The 19,043-nt window shown below is 40.5% G+C and overlaps 1 protein-coding gene across 9 annotated transcripts in view; it reads left to right on the top strand.

The window, feature by feature from the left end:
• Positions 1 to 19,043, top strand: part of LOC140200263 (synaptotagmin-like protein 2) — a 106,948-nt gene that overhangs the window by 15,033 nt on the left and 72,872 nt on the right. For all 9 annotated transcript variants that reach the window (XM_072263318.1, XM_072263320.1, XM_072263322.1 and 6 more), the window contains exon 3: positions 18,793 to 18,852. The gene's annotated coding sequence lies outside the window, so the exon portion shown is untranslated. The remainder of the gene's footprint in view (positions 1 to 18,792; positions 18,853 to 19,043) is intronic.

Genomic DNA, 19,043 nt, shown 5'->3' with positions numbered 1-19,043 from the left:
TATTTATTGCAAGTCTTATACAAACTTTAACCATGCTCTGATTATTCTTAATGACTAAGTTACAAGTATATAAAAGAAAAGGTCAGATGATATCCCAAACAAAACTTTGATTAGGTCCAGGGACAAACCATATTTTGTGGGCTTCCATGGTTTTACCTTACGTGAATATGCAAAAGAGAACACTTACTGCTTGGCTTGGCTGCTTTAAATTCTACTTGAAACATAAACCATAAGGATGTTATCAAATTAATTTGGAAACTGGCCCATTGTTTATTTGCATTTATTTTCCATCATCCTGCTTCCTCTTTTTTTTAGTAACGCATTTATTTCCATACTGGAGTATGAAAATAAGCAGCAAAATTGACTGTCAACCAGAAATATTAAATCCTTGAAATTGTAGAGTATGAAGTGACATTTGTGACAAAAAGATGAAATCTGGAAGTTTCAGATCGATAGTTGCATTTGTCATTTTTAAACTGTGAAGGAGGAAGTCAGTACATGAATAGACAGACTGTTTTGATTATGGTAAACAGATATATCTGGATTTCGGTTCCTGTGAAATAAGCATATACACAGTATTGCACAAAAACTTCGGCACATGTAAAAAGGAATTCTGTAAAGCTAAGATGCTTTCAAAAATAACCAAGTTTTTAAATATAGAAAAATTACTATAAAGAGCAATAAACAGTAAAAAACCTAAATCAAATCAATGTTAGGTGTGACCACCTCTTGCCTTTAAAACTGCAACAATTCTCTTAGGTACACTGTTGTGTAGTTTTATAAGAAAATTGGCTGATGGTTGTTCCAAGCATCTTTGAGAACTTGCCACAGTTCTTCTGCATACTTTGGCTGCCTAACTTGTTTCTGTCTCTCCAGCTAATCCCAGACAGTCTCGCTGATGTTGATCGGAGCTCTGTGGAAGCCATACCATCTGAAACCATATAAAATAAAATCTAGGGTGCCTAAGACTTCCCCACAGTACTGTAAATGCCAGAAAGTTAGGAATAAGTACTTATCATCAAGAATGTTGGTAGGATTACACATTGATAATATAATAGTTGAGGCACTGTTGAGATTCAAAGTTCCCTCCCCTTTGTTAATATCAGAGCAAGTTTTGAAGATGAAATGAGTTAGGCAGCACAGAACTTTGGCTTGAATTTTTACTTCATCTTTCTAAGGCAACCACTAGGAGCTGGTGCACTGAAGTGTTCGCGATTAATGTTCTGCCTATTTCTGCATTTTCTCTCACTTTTCTGAATTCTAGGCCTGGATCTATCAACTTTCAAAGATCACGCCAAAAGCAGACGTGGCATGTATCATGATTCTGTTTATTTTGAGCATCAAGGTAGCTAAACTGAAATGAGATAATGAGCAGATGTTAGTGACATTAGGTACAAGCTAAATAATGGTTATTTCATTGGGGCTAACTCCCCTGATCAGATTTGTATCTCAGATCTTTCATTTTCTCTGATGTGACCAGACAAAATCATCCAAAGTCTGCTTAGATTTTTGTGCTCAAGTTTCTAAATGGATTCCAAAATTTCTTAACTTGGGTGAGAAGTCATGAACTGGTGATTTAGTATCAACATTGATATGCTACTGGTGTGAAGCCTACAGATCACACATACTTTAACATTAGTTTGCTGGTTGATTTTGCAATTTTATAAACCTTTTCTAATATTATCCGTTGCTCCTTTTGTTAAGATTATCTTTCCTAATGAGACCATACTTTCCATTGAAAAATCAAATCACTGAAAAGAATGAAACTGATGTTTCATTTACCATCAGAATCGGTTTATTATTACTGACATATGTCATGAATGTGTTTGTTTTGTGGCAACAGTGCACTGCAAGTCATAAAAATTACTAAGTTATGAAAAATAAATAGTGCAAAAACAAATATTGAGGTTTTGCTCATGGGCTCTAATTTCCCAATTATCTTATCCAATTCACTATCATACCTCTATTTAAGTTTATGATCCCAGTTTGATTTGAATTTGGTGCTTTCAAAATTTATATGGAATTCAGTTTAGTATGTGCCTATTCTTGATAATTTAAGTATAAATGCCGGCCCACCAACTGGAGAGTTGAGGGTTAAGTGTCGAAACACTCTGTGAAGGTTGGGAACCACCTGATGACATCTGCTCCCAGCTGAAGGCTACAGTTACCTTATAAGGTATCTGGAGAATGCACACTAACAGGTGTATGTAACAAGTAACATTAACGTCATATGCACATGACCTGATCTAATATAGCCTACTCACAATATTCTATAATCATAACATAGAACATAGAATAGTACAGCACATTACAGGCCCTTTGGCCCACAATGTTGTGCCAACCCTCAAACCCTGCCTCCCATATAAGCCCCCTCCTTAGATTCCTCCACATACCGGTCTAGTAGTCTCTTAAACTTCACTAGTGTATCTGCCTCCACCACTGACTCAGGCAGTGCATTCCATGCACCAACCACTCTCTGAGTAAAAAAACCTTCCTCTAATATCCCCCTTGAACTTCCCACCCCTTACCTTAAAGCCATGTCCTCTTGTATTGAGCAGTGGTGCCCTGGGGAAGAGGTGCTGGCTATCCAGTCTATCTATTCCTCTTATTATCTTGTACACCTCTATCATGTCTCCTCTCATCCTCCTTCTCTCCAAAGAGTAAAGGCCTAGCTCCCTTAATCTCTGATCATAATGCATACTTTCTAAACCAGGCAGCATCCTGGTAAATCTCCTCTGTACCGTTTCCAGTGCTTCCACATCCTTCCTATAGTGAGGTGACCAGAACTGGACACAGCACTCCAAGTGTGGCCTGACCAGAGTTTTATAGAGCTGCATCATTACATCGCGACTCTTAAACTCTATCCCTCGACTTACAAAAGCTAAGACCCCATAAGCTTTCTTAACTACCCTATCCACCTGTGAGGCAACTTTCAGGGATCTGTGGACATGTACCCCGAGATCCCTCTGCTCCTCCACACTATTTACTTTGTACTCTGCCTTGGAGTTTGTCCTTCCAAAGTGTACCACCTCACACTTCTCCAGGTTGAACTCCATCTGCCACTTCTCAGCCCACTTCTGCATCCTATCAATGTCTCTCTGCAATCTTTGACAATCCTGTACACTATCTACAACACCACCAACCTTTGTGTCGTCTGCAAACTTGCCAGCCCACCCTTCTACCCCCACATCCAGGTCATTAATAAAAATCACGAAAAGTAGAGGTCCCAGAACAGATCCTTGTGGGACACCACTAGTCACAATCCTCCAATCTGAATGTACTCCCTCCACCACCACCCTCTGCCTTCTGCAGGCAAGCCAATTCTGAATCCACCTGGCCAAACTTCCCTAGATCCCATGCCTTCTAACATTCTGAATAAGCCTACCATGTGGAACCTTGTCAAATGCCTTACTAAGATCCATATAGATCACATCCACTGCACTACCCTCATCTATATGCTTGGTCACCTCCTCAAAGAACTCAGACCTTTTCTGACCTTCTCTCAGAACTTTTCACCCTCAAGATCTTCTTTGCCAATTTTACTTCAGCATTCCATAGGAAGATGGAATCCTTCATCATTATTGAATTTTCATGGCAATCCTCTATTTTGATTATCTCTGTGGTGCAAGGGTTCCCCACCTTTTTTTAAATGCCATAGGCCTCTACCATTAACCAAGGGGTGTGGACCCCTGCTCTGGTGGTATTAACTACTGTTAAAGAGGGAAAGTGATTATCATCAGTACATTCTGACTTTGTTATCCTTACTTCCACCTTCAATGATACAGTTTTATTTTCTTCTGAGCTAAATTCCTTTCAAACGCTTATCTTAACATTGTTCTGATTAACACGACTTCCCCTCTTTCTTTCCTACTTAGTCAAAATATCAAATACTGTGACCATCCCACCTTTGATCAGCTATCACCCATGTCTGTAAAACCATTTTCATTTGTCTCTACTTATGGCATGAAATCACTTTGTATCTACTTATCTCCGTAATCTTGTTACAAATGCTTTATGTATTCTAATAAGGAGGTTTTAGTTTAAAATTGTTACTATTTTTACTACTTTGATCATATTTGCTATTACTAACATCTTTATCTCTTCCTGTTGAACTCTGTTATCACCCATGTGGCTGCATATTTTTTTAATGGTTTAAATGCCTCTCATCTGAAGCCAAAACCTGTGCACCTCCCTCAAACTTTAAATCTATGCTGAGAGGCATTTTTTCTTTGTTCCACTTCACTCTTACTTTGGTGTACACCAATCCAATAAAGTCAAGGAACAATACCTCTTCATCATCTGACTGGGTATATTACATCAAGACCCAACACTGAATTTAACAATTCAAGATTACGGGCTTTTCCAGTTTGTGTCAGAAGTGGCCAATTATATCAAAAAGTCATCAGATGTTGACTGAACTAGCCATATCTTTTGGGCTTTTTGCAACTGCAGTCTGTCTACCTCATTTTTCCTGCATGTTTTTCTTTAAGCTGATGTGAAGATGGGTGAGCGGGGGTGTCAATCCAGAGAGAATTGATAGTTGGAGTCAATTACAAAGGTTTATGCCTTTGTGCGCGCATGGTTAAACATTGCATGGGAGACTATTCATGAAAAGGTAGAAGTGTGGGAGATGGTTTTTTTGATGATGGAATGTTGGAGAGCAGTGAGGCTGCAAGGGGTAATTAAGCACCCACCTTCCAAGTTCTTATTTGGAGATTGTATTGGGAAGAAGAGAAAAAGGGAGAAGAAATCAATGGCATCAAATAGGTGAGGGGTGTGGTGGCATTGTCGCTAAGTCCATATCTGGAACTCAAGGTTCAACAATGCAACATAACAGCCTTTTTCCTATTGCCTGGAGCACAAACTAATCTGAAAACCCCTAATTCTACTTCAAACTATATTTTCCTCAAATTGCACTGATGTCATATTTATTTTATTGTGTTATTGAAGTTGCATGTAACTTATTAAAGGTATTTCAATAAGTTATATGTAACTTAAATAACACAATAAAATAACGAATTTGCAGAGTTTATTCAAGTTATGAACAAGTTGTCATATAGCTTAGTTTACATTAACTTCTGTAATGAAGCCAATGGGCCTTCAATGCACATTAACAATGCTCTCCTTTTTTGTCATGAATTCCCATCTCCCCCTCCCCTCCCCTGCCCCAATAAATCCACTTCATAATTTGCATATGGAAACTTAGGAATTCTGAGCTAGGAGAAAAAGTCATTGAGTTGTGAAGCAGAATCATTTGACCTAGGTTAATTCTGCTTGCTAGCATTGTTAAGTAAAACATCATCTCGTGCCACATTTAGCAGAAAGGCTGCCAGTACATAAAATCTAAGCTTTAAGTGAAATAATTGTCTTGATCTGATTTAATGTTATCCAGCCTTATGACTGCTAAAGTAGGAGGATTTTTTTCCCAAGATTAACCTAACTTAATCAACTTTAACTTTTGCATATGGAGTGCTTGATGTAGATTGTCTTGATTATATTAATACAATTTATTAAATGTTGTGGTATTTTCACATGCATGTAATCCTTTCCATGTGACATTCATGACATTTATGCATTTCTTGCAAATAATAACTTGCCATTTCCTTACAAAACAAAAGCTTTATTTTTTTAATACTACTTCGGCAGCTTTTATTGTGATGGACACTTGTTAAAGACACCTGCTGTCAGCATTTCTGAAATGGCTTTGGTGTTTTTCAACAATGGAGAGAGGGGGGTAAAATACTGACTCCTGATCATACTCCAGTGTTGTTTTTGCTGCAAAATTTCTGCATGTTGACATTGTGAGAATGGGATTTGATTGTAAACTGTAAGTGCTGACTTGATAGTTGATATAGGAAGAATGCTCCTGTCACCTTTTAGAATGATACTTGGTGAGAACAGAGTCAGACTGGTGGGGAAAAATGTGTCTACGTATATGGTTTGGGGCAAGATTCTTGTGGGTTTTCTTGCTTAATACTCTATTGTTTCCCAATTTCATTCTTCGCTAGTTTAACAATGCATTTTTTAAAGAGCAAAAATTAAGGGAATTCTATTGCATGACTTTGGGCACAGTCATTGTTGTAGATAATTGGATTTTTTAATTGAAATTATTCCATTCAGATAGCAAACATCCTTCTTGAAGTTTATACACCTGTTAAAATTATAGACACTCCTTGTTTTACAATGATTATTTAAATCAAGCCTTCATGAAGATGGCAGAATTTCAACTCCTTTAGCCTCCTAAAGATTATAAATACTTAAGCTGTACTAATTAACAGGCACACACCACATCACAGGACAGCGGCCTATAAAACTAGGCTGCTTTGCAAAGCATAATCCTGCAGGAAATCTTGCTTTTACAGCAAGCTATGCTGATTACCAAATTATTCCAAGGGAAGCTATAGTAACCACTGAATTACAGTATATAATGTATCTGTAATAGGATTTCTTGGAGAGTGAAAATATAATCACATAAATCTCATAAACTTTTGTTTGATAGCTTTTTTGTGTATAATAATGTGGCAGGGATGTTTTCTGTCATTTACTGCATTAAAAATGTAGTTTTAGAGAGAGAGATTGTTCCTTTTATCTATGTTTTATACTTTGAAAAGTTTGATTTTACTTTGAATTGATCTTTGGGCAAGAACTTAAGTGTTTGAAAGAACTTTATGGGTGTAATTTATGAAATATTTTGATTACTCATCAAAGATTACATTGTCTCCTCCTAAATTGTCAACAAGTTGTTTAAATATTTACACAATTAAAATGCCCGGCAATTTAAATTCCACAAATGTTTGCAGTTAAATAAGTCTGTGGCCAGATTGAATTTTATTCAATCTGTAAAACTTCACAGGAATATTCTAGTAATAGTTAACTTGTATCATAACCTTCTACTTGGACTGCTGACCATCATCAGGACTGAATAGAAACATTCCCTCACTCATGTAAACAGGAACCGTTTTCCATCATTTCTATACCAAAGCTGAGTGCATTACTGAGAAATTTTGGCTCTGCATTAATGTTAACTAGTGTTTTCTGGAAACTAGAAGAGAAACAATAAGGAATTTTATTTTGCCTAGTCCTACAAGGTTGAAATACATTATTGACTGAGATCAAGGGCTGAGACTTGGTTGGAAATCAAAAAAGTGGCGAGATCAGTGTGGAGTCCTTCATTCAGTGTGTGCATTCGGGTTAGTCAGTGGTGTGTTGAAGTTGTTGATGAAATGATGATGGGGATAGTGACAAAATGATTAAAATGCATATGATATCTAGTGGAGTTCCTGTTCAACACTGTACTATGAGGATCAAATTATCCCAGAAATTAACAACAGTATCTGTGTGCATTGCAACGGAAATGATGTAATGTGATGTGTATCTGATGTTGATATTGTGTCATATGCACCAAGTGTAATTGGTCAGGAAATGGCATGAAATAGCTCAGGGCACGGTCATCACTTGCATTTCACTCAGTAATTGGTATATTTTCAATCGGGCAACACAAAACTAAACAGCATCTTGTAAATCCAACTTATAAACTTTAAAATCATTTGAGCATCCAATTTCTCATCCAGGCAGTGTACAATGTGCTTCCAAGCCCATCAAACCAGCACACATGGGGCAAGGCAGAGTCATCTGCGTGCCCACTGTTCTCCAAGCAAGGAACCCTGGAGCACATCCTCAGCGGCTGTGCAAGGGCACTTGGTGAGGGACGGTACAGGTGGAGGCATGATCAGGTCCTGAAGACCATCACTGAAGCCGTCAGCGCGGGAGTTGAGTGGGCGAAGCGGTCCCGACCCTCCAAGCAGGCCATTGCCTTTGTCAGAGCTGGGGAGCAGCCAATACCTGCCAAAAGAACACCTGCAGGCATTCTGACCTCTGCAAGGGACTGGCAGCTGTTGGTGGACCTCGAAGGGCAGCTGAAGTTTCCCAACCATATCGCAGCCACCACCCTGCGACCAGACATTGTCCTAGTGTCTGAGTCTATTAAGCAAGTGGTGCTGCTGGAGCTGACGGTCCCATGGGAAGATAGCTTGGAAGAGGCCTTTGAAGGGAAGCTCTCCGAGTACGCAGGACTGGTCAGCAACTGTCAGCAGGCTGGATGGAGAGCGAGGTGTCTCCCAGTGGAGGTTGGTTGTAGGGGATTCGTAGCCCGTTCTTTAGTTAGAGCCTTCAGCATTTTGGGCATCGAGGGAGAGAGGAAGAGGAGAGCCATCCGCAGTACCACCGATGCGGCAGAGAGGGCCTCAAGATGGCTGTGGCTCAAAAGAGGGGAGCCATGGAGTCACAAGTAGCTAGCCATCTGGACACAAGCTGGGGTCTGATCAGCCCCGGCTGGGTCACTGGAGGAGGTTGTATGATGTTGAAAGACCCGAAACACCCGATGATTCCAGGAACATCACTGAAGATGTGTCCAGAAGCATCAGTAGATGTATGTACACAGGGAATGATCTTTCATCAGAACTTGATGCATTTTCAAACATTTTTGCATCTTAAGAAGTGCAGACTCTTAAAGTGGGTTGGGAAGGGAAGAAAGTTTAAAATAAAATCAAGAGATGAAATTGCATAGTAGATAATTGAGCAAGTAAAAAGGAAAATGGTATGCGGGAACAATGGCACTGAACAACTGGACATTGAAAATGCTAACTTCCCAAAAAAAGAGGGTGGTATAATGTTGAACTTCGTGTTGATTCCAGTCAAAAGGGAGATGCAATTGCTCAAGTTCTTGTTAAGTTTACTGAGTCATTGTAGGAGAGTAGGTCTGAATGACGTAGAGGACCAAATTGGAAAACAAAGCCCAGATGAAGGATGAGACAGATGTTCCAAAACCAACTGTTCAATATTGAATAAGTGGCATTATGAGCAGCTTTCATCTGAAATCAGACATGAAAAGTTTGGGTGTCCTTAGAAACCCCAATTCCAATAACGATACAATCAGGCTGAGATGGTCAGCCTCCAGCTGTCATTTTCCTTTGTGCGAAGCATGAATCCTTCCAGTGGAGATGCTTTTCCCATGCTTTCAACTGAATTTAATGCTTCCTGCTGCCATGCCAGTGAATCATGTTTTGTTGTTAAAGCTGGTAACTTGTGACTCACCTCACTAATTCAGCATGTATGCATGTTGCTTAATTGCCTGCAACTACCTGTAAATAGATGTGGCAGAGCCTTGATCTGTTGGTTTTAGAATGGCCTGGTTCTGTCTATTGCAAAGTCCTCACGTGGATTGGTGTATAAGTAGTACTTTAGTAGCTTTACCAAGTTGGCACATTGCCATCGAGTCGGCTTAGTGCAGCTCCTAGTATGCTTTTCTAGATTCAGCTGCAGGTGGTCCTCATGTCTGAAGATACTGTGGACTGAAGGATTTGGTAGAAGATTGCAGATTGTGGTTCATATCAATTCTGGTTCTGTTGGTATACCTCTGTGCCTATTTTAAATACTATTTTACAACTACTAAATCTATTCCCAATCTTTCCCATTCACACATTGATAATGTTACCCAACACATACAACGTCTTCATCTCCAATACCACTTGGACCGTAGGGCAGTTACTGTCCCACTGTTGTCACAAATAGTGTCAAAACAGGTTGTATGTACAGTGGGTTCTGGTTAATTGGGACATATCGGGGCCAGTACCTTTTTTGCCCAATTAAGCGGCTGTCCCAATTAGCCGAAGTTCCATTGGAATAGTTAAAAAGTTATAAAAAAGGCTAACTACTGTTTCAGTGTGTTATGTATTCTTGTAGATTTTGACCCTTATGCTTGCTGTCATGTTTCCTGTGTGCTGTGTACTGAACATAATGTGAGAGGGCATTTTAGATAGATGACGTACAGGCAAAATAAACAGTGCATGTTTGTTCCTCACCTCTCGGTCTCTTGGGTGTGTTATTCACAGCCCCCTGCATTCCCAGAACCAGAAACATAACAACTAGCGATGAGGTGACAATTTCTCATGCAATATTTATTGTTTTGTTCCCTTCGGCAAGAAATGTCAGTGCGCAGTGCTGGTGGTATAATGTGTGTGAGTGAAAAGAAAACAGCCGCAGCAAGTGTGGTGAGTGAAGAATCCAAAGCGAACGCGACAGTCAAATAAAACATAAGAGAAGGGGGAGAGGGACGGATAAGACTAGTTAACTTTTCTGAATTGTAATTGTGTTTGAAAAATGGCGACAATGTTTAGAAGTATGGGGTCGTATGACAAAACGATGGAGCAGTGGAGTTCATATACTGAAAAATTTGAATATTTTGCACTGGCAAATCAAATTTCAGATAATATTCATGCTCCAACTTTTCTGACTGTGATGGTTACAGAAACATTTAATTTATTACACAGTCCAGTGCAACCTGCTAAGTCTGTCGATCAGCCAGATGAGGACAGAATTTCTTAAAAGGAATCAAGAGGAAGTTGATTCTATTTCACATTTTGTGGCGATACTGAAGCAATTGTCCGAACTGATTTTGGGCAGTTGCTGAATGACATGTTACGTAATAGACTCGTATATGGCCTGCAGAGTGAGGCAATTCAAAAACATTTGCTAACGTTTCAGAAGAAAGACTAACATTACTGAAGGCAATTGAGATTAATACATCTACGGAAATAGTAGCTAAAGAAGCAGAGCTACTAAGTGCAATTTCCCAAGTTCATAAAGTTTCTACTGATTTTAAGAATAAGATGCCTATTGGCAAACAATGTTACCATTGTGTCAAAACTGGGCATTCTTCAAAAAAATGCTGGTATAAGGATTTAGATTGCCCAGTTTGTATTGGATGTGCCTGTAAAAGTGAAAAGACACTGTCTATCCAGAACACTGTAATAAAGAAGAATGATGTTTGGAAAAATGAAATATGAACAAGATGGAGCATAATGAAGATGGACTTAGTGACTCCCACTCTGGTTGAAGAAGCTTTGCATGTTTTATCTGTTTCAGAACACAAAGACGATTATTGGTTGACCCTGCAGTTGGATTGGGCCACAGTGAGGATGCACGTGGACTGGGATCTGCAGTATTGCTAGTGTCAGAGATAGTTCACAAGGAGAGATAACAGCATTTTACACTAGAAGGGGAAGGTTGACTTCAAAGACTTGTACTGTTGAGGTTGTTCCAGTGAGGAGAGCAATGGAGATTAATGAACAAATAAACGCCCACTGTACATTGTTAAAGGTAGTTACCCAATGGTTCTGGACCCTGTGGCTGAAGCTGCTCAAACTCAACTGGCACGTTGATTGATAGGAGCACTGGTCTTCAAGAGGTATTGAAGAAAGATGCAGAAGTATTTGATGGAAAACCAGGAACCACTGTTAAGCCCAACAAAACACTCAAATGCCTCAGGCCATATTCCCTCAAACCGAAGGTAAAGGATGAATTGGAAAAACTGGTCCAGAATCAGGTATTGGAACCAGTGTGTGCAAGTAAATGAGCAACTCTAGTGATTCCTGCCTTAAAAAGGATGGGTCTTTTTGGCTTTGTGGAGACTTCAAAGTGACCATTAAACCAATTCTTACAGCTGAGCAATATCCTCCTCCCCTCATTGTTGGTCTTTTCGCAGGATTGGCCAGAGGACAGGCATTTAGCATGATTGACTTGTGTCTAACATACTTACAGATTCACGTGGAACCACAGTCACAGGAACTGTTGACAATAGTGAGGAACGTTCAGCTACCAAAGGCTTCTGTTTGGTATCCCCTCGGCTTCTGCACTTATTCAGTAAGTGATGGACCAGATCCTGAGGGGTTTGACAGAGGAACAATGCTATTTGGATGACTTGCTCATTACTGGGAAAACTGGGCGTGAACTCCTACAAAACTTGGATGCTGTACTACAAGGACTCAAGCAATGTGGGCTAAGGGTCTGGGCGGACAAGTGTGAGCTCTATCAACCTTTGATTAAAGGAACATCGCTACTTGACTTCAATCTTTCATCCACATGTAGGCTTTTCTAACCTGGCTGCTAGTCAAATGCAATGTTGGGCTTTGTTTCAATCTGCACATCGGTACAATATAAAGTACAGGAGGTCCGAGCACCATTGAAATGCTAGTACACTATCCAGAATTCCCTTAGTTGTTACAACTCCTGGGCCATCCCCGAAAAAGATCTTTTACTTCAAGGAAGCATATACAGCTCTAATTAATTGTGGTGCAAGTCCAGAAGCACACGTGTACTGACCCTGTTTGAATTAAAGGATGTTGCCTGGATTGGGGAACATGCCTTATGAGAATAGTTTGAGTGAATTTGGCCTTTTCCCCTTAGAGGGACGGAGGATGAGAGGTGACCTGATAGAGGTGTATAAGATGATGAGAGGCATTGATTGTCTGGATGGTCAGAGGCTTTTTCCCAGGGCTGAAATAGCTAACACGAGAGGGCATAGTTTTAAGGTGCTTGGAAGTAGGTACACAGGAGATGTCAGGAGCAAGTTTTTTACGTGGAGGGTAGTGAGTGCGTGGAATGGGCTGCCGGCAATGGTGGTGAGGTGGATACGATGGGATCTTTTAAGACACTCCTGGAGAGGTACATGGAGCTTAGAAAAATAGAGGGTTATGGGTAACCCTAGGTAATTTCTAAAGTAAGTACATGCTTGGCACAGCATGTTGGGTCAAAGGGCCTGTATTGTGCTGTAAGTTTTCTATGTCTCTATGTAAAGTGGTAACTCACGAATTGAAAGGAGAGCCAACCATAGAACTGAAACCTTACCAATCTCGGTGGGAAGAGGTCGCATTCCAAGCTGGATGTTTCCAACTGGATTACTGTGTTGTCATTCCTCCATCACTAAGAAGCCAGAGTTGGAGTATTGTGTGCAGTTTTGGTCTCCAAATTTGAGGAAGGACATTCTTGCTATTGAGGGAGTGCAACGTAGGTTTACAAGGTTAATTCCCGGCATGGCGGGACTGTCATATGTTGAAAGATTGGAGCGACTGGGCTCGTATACACTTGAATTTAGAAGGATGAGAGGGGATCTGGTTGAAACATATAAGATTATTAAGAGATTGGACACCCTGGAGGCAGGAAGCATGTTCCCACTGATGGGTGAGTCCAGAACCAGAGGCCACAGTTTAAGAATAAGGGGTAGGCCATTTAGAACGCAGTTGAGGAAAAACTTTTTCACCCAGAGACTGGTGGATATGTTGAATGCTCTGCCCCAGATGGCAGTGGAGGCCAAGTCTCTGGATGCTTTCAAGAAAGAGATGGATAGAGCTCTTAAAGATAGCGGAATCAAAGGTTATGGGGATAAGGAAGGAACTGGATACTGATTATGGATGATCAGCGATGGTCACAGTGAATGGTGGTGCTGGCTCGAAGGGCCGAATGGCCTACTCCTGCACCTATTGTCTATTGTCTATGAGAGCTTGATGAGCTACGTGCAGAACACTGGCATAGTGCACGCGAAAGTAATCTCACGCAACTATTTCTGGTCACCATTTCTGGATGTAACCATTGAAGAGAAGGCCAAAGCATGCCCACATTGTCAGCGAGTGAGAAATGTTCCTCAGCTTATTCCTTTGCATCCATGAGAATGGCCTGAAGAACCATGCAGAGGATTCGCGTAGATTCTGCAGGACCTGTAGAAGGGCACACGTTCTAGTTGTAGGGGACGCACACAGCAAATGGCCCAATATTGCCATCGCGAAGTGCACTACATCTGAGAATTGCACTGAGGTGCTACGTTCCATCTTTATCCGTTTTGGGCTTCCTCAATAGGTTGTAAGTGACAATGGCCCATAGCTCCTGTCTGAAGAGTTTAAGGCATTGATGGAAGCAAATGGTATTCAGCACATCAAGTCAGCACCATATCATCCAGCCACCAGCGGCCTTGCTGAACGATTCATACAGACACCGAAGCCCTCAAGACTTCAGTGGAAGGTGGAACCCTCAACCAGTGTCTCAGTACTTTCTTGCGGACAAACCACAACGCAGCTCATGCCACCACCAAAATGGCTCCAGCCAATGCACTGTTAAAAGACAGCTTCACATCCAGCTTATCCTGCTTTGACCCCAAAACACAGAACAGATTGTACTAAATGAATAGAAAAGCCAAGCAAAGTGTCAAAGTGAAGTACAAAGTTTCACAGCAGGAGAGAGAGTAATTGCCTGGAACTATATCTCTGGAACAAAGTGGATACCTGTGATAGTGGTGGCACAAGCTGTCGTACAGAGTGAAAACTAGCAGTACAACATCCAGAGGAGGCATGTTGATCAGCTGTTGCCCTCTTCTCGAGGCTACTGAAAACCAACACACTCAAATTTCTGGAGGCAAGGGTTTGGCTGGAAACGTTGACTATACTTCTTTCCAAACATGCTGCCTGGCCTGCTGAGTTCCTCCAGTATTTTGTGTGTGTTGCTCGGATTTCTAGCATCTGCAGATTTTCTCTTGTTTACAAACTGACTGATCCAGTCTTAGCTGTAGAGATGGAATGGGATTCTGAGACAATGACTGCAGAATCTCTAGTAAAATCAAATGACACAGTCAGTGCGCCCCCATCACCTGTGCTTTCTGAGGTGTCACCTACTGAGAATGCAGTTCCCAAGCCAAGATCTAGACATACAGTACCAAGAGATAAACTGGCTTTGGTGTCACCCCCATGTTGCTGGTACTCTCACAGGCACAGTCGGTCTCCAGACAGATTGAATTTCTAGTTTGCTGACTAAACCTCAGCACATGGGGTAGAATAACCTAGGAAAACCTGGAATGGATGCAATCTAGTAAAATGTTTGTTGCATTAGTATATATATGTCTTTTAAATAAGCAGACCAAAACCGAAAGCATTAATCGGAATGAGATCTTTTCAAAGTCCTGTATATTCTTAGCAAGAAGACTTATTCTTCTTCTGCACACACCCACCCCAGCTTTGCAAAAAGGAAAATATTCAATTGTCACCTAATTGCAAGGTGTACCTGAATATTAAATGTTTCCTGTAAGAGGACACCAAGTCCCTCTCAACACTAACATTTAATAGAAACATAGAAACATAGGAAATAGGTGCAGGAGTAGGCCCTTCGGCCCTTCGAGCCTGCACCGCCATTACAGTATTATCATGGCTGATCATCCAACTCAGAACCCTGTACCTGCCTTCTCTCCATACCCCCTGATCCCCATAGCCACAAGGGCCATATCAAACTCCCTCTTAAATATAGCCATTGAACTGGCCTCAACTGTTTCCTGTGGCAGAGAATTCCACAGATTCACCACTCTCTGTGTGAAGAAGTTTTTCCTCATCTTGGTCCTAAAAGGCTTCCCCTTTATCCTCAAACTGTGGCCCCTCGTTCTGGACTTGCCCAACATCGGGAACACTCTTCCTGCATCTAGCCTGTCCAATCCCTTTAGTATTTTATACGTTTCAATAAGATCCCCCCTCAATCTTCTAAATTCCAACGAGTATAAGCCTAGTCCATCCAGTCTTTCATCATATGAAAGTCCTGCCATCCCAGGAATCAATCTGGTGAACCTTCTTTGTACTCCCTCTATGGCAAGAATGTCTTTCCTCAGATTAGGGGACCAAAACTGCATACAATACTCCAGGTGTGGTCTCACCAAGGCCTTGTACAACTGCAGTAGTACCTCTCTGCTCCTGTACTCAAATCCTCTTGCTGTGAATGCCAGCATTCCATTCGCCTTTTTCACCGCCTGCTGTACCTGCATGCCCACTTTCAATGACTGGTGTATAATGACACCCAGGTCTTGTTGCACCTCCCCTTTTCCTAATCGGCCACTATTCAGATAATAATCTGTTTTGCTGTTTTTGCCACCAAAGTGGATAACCTCACATTTATCCACATTAAATTGCATCTGCCATGAATTTGCCCACTCACCTAACCTATCCAAGTCACCCTGCATCCTCTTAGCATCCTCCTCACAGCTAACACTGCCGCCCAGCTTCGTATTATCCGCAAACTTGGAGATGCTGCATTTAATTCCCTCATCTAAGTCATTAATATATATCGTAAACAACTGGGGTCCCAGCACTGAGCCTTGCGGTACCCCACTAGTCACTGCCTACCATTCTGAAAGGGTCCTGTTTATTTCCACTCTTTGCTTCCTGTCTGCCAACCAATTCTCTATCCACATGAATAGCATACCCTCAATACCGTGTGCTTTAAGTTTGCACACTAATCTCCTGTGTGAGACTTTGTCAAAAGCCTTTTGAAAATCCAAATATACCACATTCATTGGTTCTCCCCTATCCATTCTACTAGTTACATCCTCAAAAAATTCTATGAGATTCGTCAGACATGATTTTCCTTTCACAAATCCATGCCGACTTTGTCCGATGATTTCACCGCTTTCCAAATATGCTGTTATCACATCTTTGATAACTGACTGTGGCAGTTTCCCCACCACCGATGTTAGGCTAACCGGTCTATAATTCCCGGATTTCTCTCTCCCTTCTTTTTCAAAAAGCAGGGTTACATTAGCCACCCTCCAATCCTCAGGAACTAGTCCAGAATCTAAAGAGTTTTGAAAAATTATCACTAATGCATCCAGTATTTCTTGGGCTACTTCCTTAAGCACTCTGGGATGCAGACCATCTGGCCCTGGGGATTTATCTGCCTTTAATCCCTTCAATTTACCTAACACCACTTCCCTACTAACATGTATTTCCCTCAGTTCCTCCATCTCACGAGACCCTCTGTCCCCTACTATTTCTGGAAGATTATTTATGTCCTCCTTAGTGAAGACAGAACCAAAGCAGTTATTCAATTGGTCTGCCATATCCTTGTTCCCCATAATCAATTCACCTGTTTCTGTCTGTAAGGGACCTACATTTGTCTTAACCAATCTTTTTCTTTTCACATATCTATAAAAGCTTTTACAGTCAGTTTTTATGTTCCTTGCCAGTTTTCTCTCATAATCTTTTTTTCCCTTTCCTAATTAAGCCATTTGTCCTCCTCTGCTGAACTCTGAATTTCTCCCAGTCCTCAGGTGAGCTAATAATGTTACACAATTAAAAAATAACTACTTTTCTACTCCTATCAAAGTAGACATTCTCACTATTCCCCTTCATTTACATATCTGCCAATATTTCATCGATTCACTTAACGTGTCTATAAGCCTGTGTCTTTTTCTGCTTTGCACTTAATTTAATATAGTCCAGACAGTGATGATCCATCCTGAGCTTAGCAATGCAGCAAAGTTCTTCAGTAAACTAGTAGGAGTGGGCTGAGATTGGTGAGTGGCCAGAGGTAGCTCCTTGTAGATATGCAAATAACTTCTAATTAAAGAAGATGGTAGGTAACCGCGGTTATGGCAGTGACCACCAACAGGACCCCAGAGAATCTGTCCATAGCTTGTCAATTGCAAAGGCCCCAGTATTAATCCTGGACACTAATATTTGTACTACTTTTCCTCCCTGTTAACCTACCTTCTAACTATGTCAATATATTGCCATTATCTCCAAGGCACATAGTTTGTACTTCGATCTTTTTAATGTGCTACCTTATCCTATAACAATCCAAATACAGTATACTACAACCACTGGTTCCACTTTATATAGCTAGTTACATTGTCAAGTATTTTGAACAAACTCTTAGTGCAATTTTCCTTTATCTGAATTAAGTTTGGCTCAACCTAATACCATTGTGATTTTTTTCTAAGTATTCTGTTATTTTTAATAATCATTGCTTTTTCAGTTTGCTTTCAATTCATCAGAATTTAGGACATTTTGGAAAATAGCCAGCACTATCCACTTTCTAGGCCACTGCCTTGAGAACTATAGCATGCAGAGAGTGGGGTTCAATGACTTTGTCCATCCTTAGTTTACTCAGTACTTTTTCCTCTATTGATACTTATTGATACTCTATTGATTCCTCTTTCTCTTACCCTTTTGATTACTTAGTGATTTTATTACAATTTAATTTTGTTACACTTCACTTTATCTGTGAAGATGATACAATATTCTCCTTTAACGACACAATGGAATTGCTGGTGGCAATTTATATGACGTGAGAAAAATAATCAGGAGCTTTATTGGTCCCAGAACCTCTCAGTTTCCCTGTTTGCTGAGTTACTGGAGATTGTTCCTGCATTTTATTATTTTGGGAGGAGACATTTTAGTTCTTTTTGGAGGAAGTTCATGCTACAATGGCTTTCCTGGGGTGCCATTGATTTCTTCCTTCTGGGAATCAATAGACCAGCCAGTAAGCTACAGATTGGGTTTTACTGGAGAGGTTTGTGGTTGTTCACAGGTTTGGAATTCTCTCATATGTGCAAGGTCTGAATCTTTGGCTGCTCCACACTGATGGTTTTCATGACTACACTTCAACCAAGGACTTGTTGCAGACTCTTAGTGTAGTTAAGGTGTATTCTCAGCACTTGTGCAGGAGAATCTGCTGTCTCTGTCAGCAAAATTTATGCCAGGACAGTCCTACACAGGAAGACAACCTCATTGATAAGAATGGTTCAAGAGGCAAGAGAGATTACAATTTTTAATTTAATTGTTTAATTTTTTTCTTAATTGGCAGTATTCCTTAGCATATTTTAAAGCTAAATTATTTAAAAAATATTAGGTACAGGTTGACCTTCACTAATCCATCACCACTGGGACCTAAAGAGTGCCAGATTAGTGAAAATGCTGAATTTACAGAAGGATTACATTAAGCATAATCAATGCCGGATTATCGAAGGGACCGGATTACAGGTAGTCAGATTAGTGAAGGTCGATCTGTACTTTGAATTATTTTTTTACTTTCAGTAGTTTTTTAACTGTTTTCGAATGCTGCAGATATTTGCCATGCAGTTGTATTCAGGTTTTGACAACTTTGACATTGGCTTATCTCAATTTTAATATTTGAATGTTTCTACCATAGCTCATCAGGTGTCACCAGGATCCAAAGGAGGAACAAGATTTCAATTAACATCCATACCAGGTAAGCATGGGTATTTGGTGTGATTTCCTACATTGAGTCCTGTCTGTGAAGATTTCTACTTCCTTTTACCCCCATGTTTATTGCTTGGACTTCGTGATAGCCACAGTTGACTGGGTCTTTGAGTTATTTACTTGGTTGTTTTATTTAGATAATTGCATGTGGGACCGAGAGAATTAAATTGGTAATTTAAA

This window comes from Mobula birostris, chromosome 7, assembly GCF_030028105.1.
Source record: "Mobula birostris isolate sMobBir1 chromosome 7, sMobBir1.hap1, whole genome shotgun sequence".
NCBI classification, from domain to species: domain Eukaryota; kingdom Metazoa; phylum Chordata; class Chondrichthyes; order Myliobatiformes; family Myliobatidae; genus Mobula; species Mobula birostris.
This window is presented reverse-complemented; position numbering and strand designations above follow the sequence as displayed.